This window comes from Lissotriton vulgaris, chromosome 3_1 (genome assembly GCF_964263255.1).
Source record: "Lissotriton vulgaris chromosome 3_1, aLisVul1.2, whole genome shotgun sequence".
Lineage (NCBI taxonomy): Eukaryota > Metazoa > Chordata > Amphibia > Caudata > Salamandridae > Lissotriton > Lissotriton vulgaris.
The window spans coordinates 240,346,051-240,356,114 of NC_141689.1; the positions used below are offsets into that span (position 1 = coordinate 240,346,051).

Consider the following 10,064-nt stretch of genomic DNA (forward strand, 5'->3'; position numbering starts at 1 on the left):
CACCCGAACGGTGTAAGATGCGTATTTCAAATATTGTACGTTAATATCTTAATATCTTCTCTTAGTTCGACGTAAGTGTCCTGCATTCAGAACATTTCACCTTTTGAAGTTTTGAAAGTTCGACGTCCGCAGTTTGTGACAGGCCAATGGGGGTTGGGAAGGAAATCCAGGGAAACAGACCCACTTTTCGGTTGCTGCTCTCGCCGAGGGACCCCCCACCCCCTCACCCTCTCCCCACACCACGATGAGCCTCCAAGTTTGGAAACGGAGGGGCGAAGGCTCTTCCCACCCTATGGAGTGCGCGTGCGCCAACCCCAGTCAGAGGGGATGCACCGCGCCGAGTCTACCTCTGAGACCTTCAGATGCGGCGGCCCCAGCCCGCCCTTCTCTTTCATGCACTTTTTGTAAGCATTCCAGATGTTGATCATCCAGCACTTGTCCTCACTTTTAGAGTTGAATCACGTGTCACACGTGGACTGTGTGGCTTTGGTGGTCCTGAGCAGCCGTGTCCTTGTCAAGTGCTCAGATATGCATTCCACACAAACCCCCATTCCCCTGAACATACCCACGTTAGTCTTCAGTGCACGGAGAGAAAAACTTGGGGCCTAGAATTTGCTGAAGCTCCCGTGCCGCGTGGATCGTCACAGCAGATGCATTTCAGGATGGTCGACTCCTCCTTTCATCCTTCCGAGGCGGCCGCTAACACTGCGTGTAGCTGAAAGTGCAGTGGGTGGTGAGGAGCCGCAGCGGGGGCTGGAGGAATGAGGCAGCTGCAGGGAGGGTCTGAAATGAAATGGGGGCCGCGGGCAGTGACGGGACATGGGACGAGAAGGCGGCTGTGCTGGACAGACCACACAATTGTAGGTGGGGAGGGGGTATCTAAGAGGGAATGCACAGACCCAAGAAGTGACTGTTGTGCTGAATGACAGCAGACATGTGGAGCCGAAGGATGGGAGGGGACTGAAGTGCAGACATAACAGCAGAGACGGGCTGTGGTACCGAAGGACAGCAGAGACGGGCTGTGGTACTGAAGGACAGCAGAGACGGGCCGTGGTGCTGAAGGACAGCAGAGATGGGCTGTGGTACTGAAGGACAGCAGAGACGGGCTGTGGTGCTGAAGGACAGCAGAGGGGCTGTGGTACTGAAGGACAGCAGAGACGGGCTGTGGTGCTGAATGACAGCAGAGGGGCTGTGGTGCTGAAGAACAGCAGAGGGCTGTGGTACTGGAGGACAGCAGAGGGGCTGTGGTGCTGAAATAACAGCAGACGGGCTGTGGTGCTGAAGGACAGCAGAGGGGCCGTGGCACTGAATGACAGCAGAGGGGCTGTGGTACTGAAGGACAGCAGAGGGGCTGTGGTGCTGAAGGACAGCACAGAAGGGCCGTGGTGCTGAATGACAGCAGAGGGGCTGTGGTGCTGAAATAACAGCAGACGGGCTGTGGTGCTGAAGGACAGCAGAGGGGCTGTGGTGCTGAAGGACAGCTGAGGGGCTGTGGTGCTGAAATAACAGCAGGCGGGCTGTGGTGCTGAAGGACAGCAGAGGGGCTGTGGTGCTGAAATAACAGCAGGCGGGCTGTGGTGCTGAAGGACAGCAGAGGGGCTGTAGTGCTGAAGGACAGCAGAGACGGGCTGTGGTGCTGAAGGACAACAGAGGGGCTGTGGTACTGGAGGACAGCAGAGGGGCAGTGGCACTGGAGGACAGCAGAGGCGCTGTGGTGCTGAAGGACAGCTGAGAAGGGCTGTGGCGCTGAAGGACAGCAGAGGGGCTGTGGTGCTGAAATAGCAGCAAACGGGCTGTAGTGCTGAAGGACAGCAGAGGGGCTGTGGTGCTGAAGGACAGCAGAGACGGGCTGTGGTGCTGAAATAGCAGAGGAGCTGTGGTGCTGAAAGACAGCAGAGGGGCTGTGGTGCTGAAATAACAGCAAACGGGCTGTAGTGCTGAAGGACAGCAGAGACGGGCGGTGGTGCTGAAGGACAGCAGAGACGGGCTGTGGTGCTGAAGGACAGCAAAGGGGCCGTGGTACTGGAGTACAGCAGAGGGGCAGTGGTGCTGAAGGACAACACAGAAGGGCTGTGGTGCTAAAATAACAGCAGACGGGCTGTGGTGCTGAAATAGCAGAGGAGCTGTGGTGCTGAAGGACAGCGGATGGGCTGTGGTGCTGAAGGACAGCAGATGGGCTGTGATACTGGAGGACAGCAAAGGGGCCGTGGTACTGGAGGACAGCAGAGGGGCTGAGGTGCTGAAGGACAGCAGAGACGGGCTGTGGTGCTGAAGGACAGCAGGTTGTCTGGGTGACACCTCCCCTTCACAGCTTGCACATCAGTAGAAAAAAACAAAGCGCCGATATTCTCCTGAAGATGCATCAACCCCCCCACACACAACCTGCACGCACCTAAAGCACAGACAGACGTCTTGCACTCACGCACTTTAAACAACGCGCACTAGCTGGAACGGACGAGTGTTTGCCGCCTAGTTTAATCGCCATGAAGTCAGCCCTGGGCCCAGGCCCTGCCACCTCTGCCGCGTCCACACGAATCACGAGTGTAGCATTCACAGACACGGGGGCCGACGGCCGTTTTTTAAAATACCTCTTCGTATAGGCCTTAATTCCCAGGCCAGTGTTAACTCTGTGTGCACAATATCTTGTGAACAGACGAGCAGGGAGGGCCCTCCGCTGACGAAAGCGCTGTGTAAAATGACTTTTACAGCGGTAACCATACTACAGCTATTACTACTCCTAACCGCAACAAAATAATAACATTGGAAATAATTTAACATAATAATAAAAAATGTATTTTATTATAATTATAAAAACAATTGTACCAAAACTACTTTCACCACCACTAGAATACTCTTACAGTCAGCTTTGCTAAGCCCGCTATTGAAACTCAGTATCGTTGTTACTATGAATAAAAATGACGAGAATTGTTGCGCGCGTGGTAGTAATAGCTTCACTAACACGTACGTCACTCTGGCTGAAGCCGGAGGTCTGCGTGGATCCCCCCGGGCATTCGCGCAGCTGCACACAGGGCTGCAGGGTGTTCTATGAAACTGCCAAAAAACAATATCTTCACTTTTCCACGCAGAGGTTTTGAGGGATCGCAATACGTTCGCTCGTTTAGGCTACAGGTTACTTTTGATTACACAGGTTCGCCGTGTATTCTTCTACACAGCCATAAGGGTCGCCCATGTGTCCCCCTCTGTGCAGCGGATTGCATAAGAGTTTGCCATACTCGCGAGATAGATGCACGAATTCTCTCTCTCTCTCTCTCTCTGTCTCTCTCTGTCTCTCTCTCTCTCTCTCTGTCTGACTATATATTGCCTTAGGGCCCTCCATACATTCCCCCCACACGACATATAATTTCATAGGGGTTCCTGCATACATCAATTCCTCCGTACAGCGGTTCGCATCAGGGCTTTCCATACATTCCCTCTTTTAGGCGTGTGATTTCACAGGCGTTTCCACATATATTCCGTCCGCTATACAGAAGACAGCAGGGGGTCCCCAACTTCACAAGTGTTAAATAGCAATATATTCACTATTTTAAACAGAGACTTTTGAGGGTTCGTAATACATCCTCTCATTTATGCTACAGATTATACAGGAGTTCGCCATATATCCTTCTTCTATACATGCATAAGGGTTACCCATACATTCCCCTGTATGCAGCAGATTGCATAAGAATTTACGATGTATTAATTCCTGTATGCAGTGGTGTACAAATTCCTCTATGCCGTGGTGTACATCCGGAATCTCTGTATATTCATTTCTTTAGGCATAGGATTGCATAGGGGTTGATGCATACATTAAATCTTTAGTGGGGTGGTTTGCATAGGGGCTAAACATACACCCCCCCCCCCCCTCTAGACGTATAGTTATATAAGGAATTCTGCATGCAATCCCTCTTCTGTGAAGAGGGTCGGGCTGTCCCGGGTGGTCAGCGCAGCTCTGGGAACCAACAGAAAGTTAGAAAGTCGGCACCAGGTGGGAACCCAGTAATCAGACATTAATTGCGTCAATCAGAGTTTCCCACCCGGAGCGATCCATCAGCGCCAGCCAATGAGCCTCGCCTCCTCCAATGCGCGGGGTCAGGGGGCGCAGCTCCGAAGCAGACTCAATTAAAGCCGCACCTGAGCGGGGCCATCAGTCAAGCCAATTAGGGATGCGTGGCAGTGTGGGTGGGGCCAGACCGCTACAGGGGCGAGGAGTACAGAAGACATACCTGTGCAGCCGGAAGACTCTAAGGAAACCCCGGACATGCGCGTCCTCAGGTCGACATCAGGCCAGTGTGCGGCCGCCGGTGGGGCGCTAGGATCTGTGCCCCCACTCCAGAGCCGTGTCAGAGCTCTGCTCCCTCCCCAGCCGGGTTGCCTAAGCCGGGATCCGTTTCATTTTATCTTCAGCTCCTCTTTCTCGCTCATTTTTTCTCCTCCCCTTTTTTTGTACATGTGTGATCTTGGGCGCCTACTACTTGCCAGAGGTGGTAATGCAGCACGGACTCTTGTCACGTTCGGTGCTTGGCTTCCCGTGAGAGAGAAAGGTGAAAGGAAGGGGCAGAGCTGGCGCCCCACCCATCTCAGACACTGTCGGACCTGACCCTTCCCTCACTCAGAACCCATGCGAGCTTACTGCCCCTCCCACCCTGCCCACCCATCACACGCCCACCTGCCCACAGTCAGACACTGTTGCCACCCCAACCCATTTCACCCAGCATGCGCATATCTTGCTACAGCCTACTTTTACCCAGCTCTCACGCATGTGCTCGGCTCCCCCTCTCCAGGCCTGTCCCACCCACCACGCGCCCACCTGGCCCACCCACCACGCGCCCACCTGCCCCCAGCCAGACTGGATCTAACTCCCACATAGTCACTCGGCTCTACCCCGGCTTGTCCTACCAGCCACCCACCCACACGGCCCTCACTAACATGCGGTGTGTGTTTTTCAAACCTTTGGTAACTCGCTGGAGACGCTGCCCCGGTGCACGCCCCAGACAGGGGCGCGTGCACTGCCCCCTACTGCGGCAAACTCGTGGCGCGCACTTTCCACGTGCCAAAGAGTTCCAAATAAGAGCTCTAAACAGTCGGACATTCATCTGTAGTAAAGATACCCGCGCTCTCCGGTTCATTCATTTAATAATGCGTTCGTCCGCCCACTCCCATCTACCATCCGACCACCCATTAATGTGTTCATTTACCTAATTCTTTATTCGTGCAGTCACCTGCGCGTTCATTCGTCCATGCATTCATTCGTTTATTTTCAGCGATCTTCCATTCATTCGCCCAGTCCTCCCCTGCCACCCCAGAGCCACGTGAACTGGCATGGGAGTGTCAATTCAGCCTGCATGTGGCCACGCACGCTCTGCAGTGTTTCGTCGATACTGTCTAACCGTTTAAGCTAAAGGCATAGGGACAGAGCGAGATAGAGTGACTTGCCCGGGAAAACACAAGTTGGCAAAGGGATAAAGCTGTGGTCCAGGTTCAATCTCTTCTTTCCAAACCCCAAACGTTGCCAATAGACCAGGTCTCCCTTCGTTTGTCTGCACCCCGTATATGAAGTGCACCTTGTCTCTCCTGCCCTTTCTTCTGTGTGAAGCCGCCTGGGGCTCCCCAAAATCACCCTTAGAACAGACATGACGCGCGAGAAGTTCCACGTCTCTCACTTCTAGTGCCTCGTTTCAAAGTGTCTTCTGTGAGCTTTGATGTGCTCCGCCAAAGCTTTGACAAGCAGTGCTTAGAAGCGCAGCTACAAAACAGGCGGAGGCAGTAGCGCGGGGAGGAGCAGTCACGTGATACGCTGGGCTAATGGCCCCCCTGGTGAAGCTCGAAGGACAGTTCGCTCTCGGGTGCCCTGCATATGGGCCTGCTACGTCCCCAGCTTTCCTCCTTTTCCTGGATTAGTTCTTCCTTCTCTATTGTTCTCCTCGATGTCCCACCTTCTTTCTTCCCCTTCTCCACCCCAATTTCTTCTGCAGTTCTGCTAGTTCTCTACCCCTCCAGATTAGGTTGGAACCTGACTATCTGAGATTCCGCAGACAGTTAAAAACATGGCTCTTCTAGCTCTTGTCTATGGCCTGCTCTGGTTTTCTGTAGGACTTTCTCTGCACGCGCTCTGAGACCTACAGGTGATTTATGCCCTATACAAATGAAATAAAAGTAAAAGTAAAGTTCGTGCTGTTCTTTTTCCTCTTTCTTTTTCCCTCTTAGTCTTTCTGCTGCCCCTTCCCATTCCCCTCCTTCGATCCTTCTTCTCACCGCCCCTCCTCCTCTTTCCATTGTCTTCTCTTCTTTCTGCTCCTCCTCCTTCTCGGCCTCCTATTCACTCTCCGAAGTATTCTTCGTCGCCTCCTCCTCATTTCCCCCTCCCCTTCCTTCTTTTCCTTCTTTTATATCTTTTCCTCCTCTGTTTTCTACACCCAATCTCCTCACATCCCTAATCTCTTTCTTCTTTTTGTTCTTCTTCTCGTTCCCTTACTTCTCTTTATATTACCTTCCCGTCTCCTCTTTTTTCTTTTCTTTTTTGTTCTCTTCGTCTCTCCTGCTTCCTCCTACCCTTCCTTATTTTTCTCATTCTTCACCAGTTTTCTTAATTCTCTTCTAGTTCCTCTTCGCTAACACATTTTCTTCTGCTCCTTCTTTCCCTTCTCTCTTCCTTTCCACCTGTTTATGTGTATTTCCGTCTTCTATTTCTTAAAGTTCGTGTTCCCATTGTTATTTCAATACTTCTTTTTGCTCTCGTCCTCACTCTTGTCCACCTTCTCGTGTTCTTTTGTTTTGTTTTCTTCTTATTATTTTTACTATATACCTCTCCCAGTTCCCGATGTAAGTTTACTTGTCCCCCCCTTCCTCTTCCTCTACCGCCCCCAAACACCTCCACCCACTTGGTCACAAGTTCCCCTCCGAGGCAGAAACACGTGGTTTTGTTTGCTACGCGAGCAATTAGCAGCCGTGACGTGCGTATCACGTTGTTTTTTTTAACCCAACGAGCAGTGTTTTCTTCGCTGTCAGTCGGTTTACACATCGTGCCCCCACCCTTCCCGCCTCCCTTTATTAATGAACACGTTCCCAGCGATGATGTGATCGAGGGGAGGGGGGAGAAAGAGCAGGCAGCTTAAAAAACAAAAGCGTCGTCCTAATGAGTTCAATTACACTGTGGTAAACACATCGCCTGTACGCTTTAATTAAGCCTGCTGTCCAATTTGAAGTCATTAGTAATTCATTAAGAGAGCAGCCTTTAGCTGGCTTGAATGGGAGTGTGCAGTTGCATTACACACGCGCCCGTCGGGGCGGCTGCTGCCCCCCCCAGGGCTCGTGCTCGCGGAGGGGGCTCCTGCATCCGCTAGCATTTCAGTCGGCGCGTCCGCCCAGCCCCCACCGCCCAGAGCAGAGCCCATCGCAGGCAAAACACGTGCACAGGAGGGGAGAAAACGCCCCCTGGCTACTTTATTTTTGCAGCGTACCAGCCCGGACCAGATCCACTCCCGGCGTCATCACCGAGAACTGGTGTGATCCTGGACAAAGTGGTTACCGACAGTTTCTTGTCGGCCAAAACTGGAGGCGTTAAAATATGACACTCGGGGGTTTGTTGGGGGAGGGGCGAGGAATTAAGTACTGTCAACAGACTTGACATTTACGCGGACTCGAGCCTGATGGGGAACCCCGTCGCATTTAGAGACGCAGATTGTTTTGACCGCTCTCACAGTTGGACAGAGGGACAGCGAGCGCCCCACGAGCGTAACGGGGCTACGGCAGCCCCCGCGGTGCAGTGGAGGCCCACGCCCTTCAGGGGCCCCAACCATTCATGGGGCCTCCGTTCAGCCCGGGTCAATTAATATCTGTGAGAAATGGACGACTGTGGGCCCCTCTTCACATTGTATGTGTGTGGACGGAAGAGGTTATCATTTCGCTGAGGCCACTGCAGCGCTCAGCTCCCCGACCCCATTTTGTTGTGACGCGTTTGCAGAAAACGCAAAGTTGGTTCTCTCAGTTTTACCGGCTATTATCACCCTCACTCTTTTCGTACTAAACTAAGCTCCTGACATCAAGTAGAAATGCTACGTCACCAAGCTGCCGTAAAAACGTAAACGGTGCATTCATGACCCTACTCGAAGCCGTGTATTTGCTGGCGGTACCATCACCGATTTTGTGTTAAGCATTTTATCGGTTTCGAAAATGGTGAAAGGCTGAGCTACCAGACGTGATTTGAACATCTAGCATTCACGGTCCTCGCAGGAGTCAGGGAGGCACCCGCTTGCCCACCAAGCTTTCTTATTACCCGCTCCAACGTTGGCACATATGCGTTGGCACATCTGGGCTCTAACCAACAACTTTTTGCCAGTTCGCAGTATGTGAGTACAAGACAGAAGGGGAACCCCCCTTCTCTCGATCACACTTCCCACGGATTCCTTTCATATAGTCGAACCTCTGAATGAGAAGCTGGTGAGATCTGTAGCATTCATCCCCCCACCACTGAACATGGTAATTCCCTCCAGTGTCCGGTACATAAGGGCACATTCCCTCCAAGGTGTCATTGCACATCCGTGTTGACCTAGGTCTCCTAGGCTTGGGGCTGCCACACAGGTATGGCTCTTCCATGGTTTCAAGGTGCCCACTCCTGATAAACTGGGAGCAGTACATTTTGAAACCTTTCAAAGAAACTGAAAGCGAAATGCCAGTTTAGGGTACCGGCCATTTGGGTGACATGTATCACACTGGTGTGATAACATAATCATATTATTGAATGTACTTGAATGTTACTGCTTGCTATATATATATATATATATATATATATATATACATACATATATATATATTAATTGAAGTCCCCCCCTTATAGTTAGTTGTACTCACTACAACTCGCGCGTCCGCAATCCACTGCTGATGATGTCACATATAACATCCATCATGACATGGTCGGTGACATCACTGATGACATCACTGATGACATCTCAAATGACATCACTGATGACATCACTGATGACATGATCCATGTGACAATCAAATACACCTCATCACACACTAGTATAATCTTTCATCACTCACTGTAAAATAGATAGGACCCGGATCCCCCCAGCATGGCCCGCCCCCCCTAGTTGACACACCAACCCACAATTGAATCCTTAAAGCATTGAGTGGGTTATAAAAAAGGCCATGTTTAATTTCAACATATCATAAACATGACAAAAGCAAAGTAACATGCATAATCATCATCACAGACACTTTTAATATTCATCTTCATAACTGCAAAATCATAAATGCAAAATTATCTCATCGCCCCCCAGCACCAAGGGGCCTTATGGCTCGCATCTCGCACTGAGCCTACAACGCCAGGTGCACCTCACCTGCGTCAAAGAGAAGTGGGCCCCACCCTCTGATCCTTGTCCGCCAATTCCAGGGCCCACTCCCCGACCACCAGACTGCCCAGGGACCCAGGAGGCTCGTGATCTGTCGCCCTAGCCTCCCCAGCCGGTGGTCACATCTTCCCAGCGAAGAGCTTACCGTCTCCCCCCTCAGTGCTGGCCTATGGAGTACGTAAGGCAGTCCCTTGTGTTAGTCAATGTCACTGATCGCAGGTCTCTCTTCCGCCACAAGGGTGGCCAAGGCCCTCAGGTCTGCCACCCTCCCCCTTTAGCGCTCTGTATAAATGACCAAAGTCCTTTTATCCATGTGTCTGTGCCCAAGTCCGACAAATGCACTCCGTCGTTGTGGTACATAGCCTCTCCCGAGATCATCCGGTGTGGAATATGACACAAGCGGCCCTTCACTGAGCACAACCTTGCCATCTCCCCGTTGAGTCGTCTTACTGACACATTCAAGGACCTTGTTCGAACTCCCGGGCCCCATGTCCTGCGCGGTATCATCCCTGACCAAGCAATCCTGGCCGATGGGAAGATTTTTCCCAACCACGCAAACTCTGTCAACAACGCCTCTTTGACTGCTAAGCGACCACGATCGACCATATCATTTCCTCCCAAGTGAATGATAATCCAGTCTGGGGACTTGTGCCCTTCTTGATCTCTTAACTCCTCCAAGAGCCGCCTCAGGTGACGAATTCGCATGCCCCCGAC

General features: G+C 51.9%; 1 protein-coding gene across 1 annotated transcript in view; it reads right to left on the reverse strand.

The window, feature by feature from the left end:
* Window positions 1–4,334, reverse strand: part of SKOR2 (SKI family transcriptional corepressor 2) — a 79,512-nt gene extending 75,178 nt beyond the window's left edge. Inside the window, exon 1 of the mRNA XM_086960357.1 lies at window positions 4,224–4,334. The gene's annotated coding sequence lies outside the window, so the exon portion shown is untranslated. The remainder of the gene's footprint in view (window positions 1–4,223) is intronic.
* Between the last annotated feature and the right edge of the window lie 5,730 nt (window positions 4,335–10,064).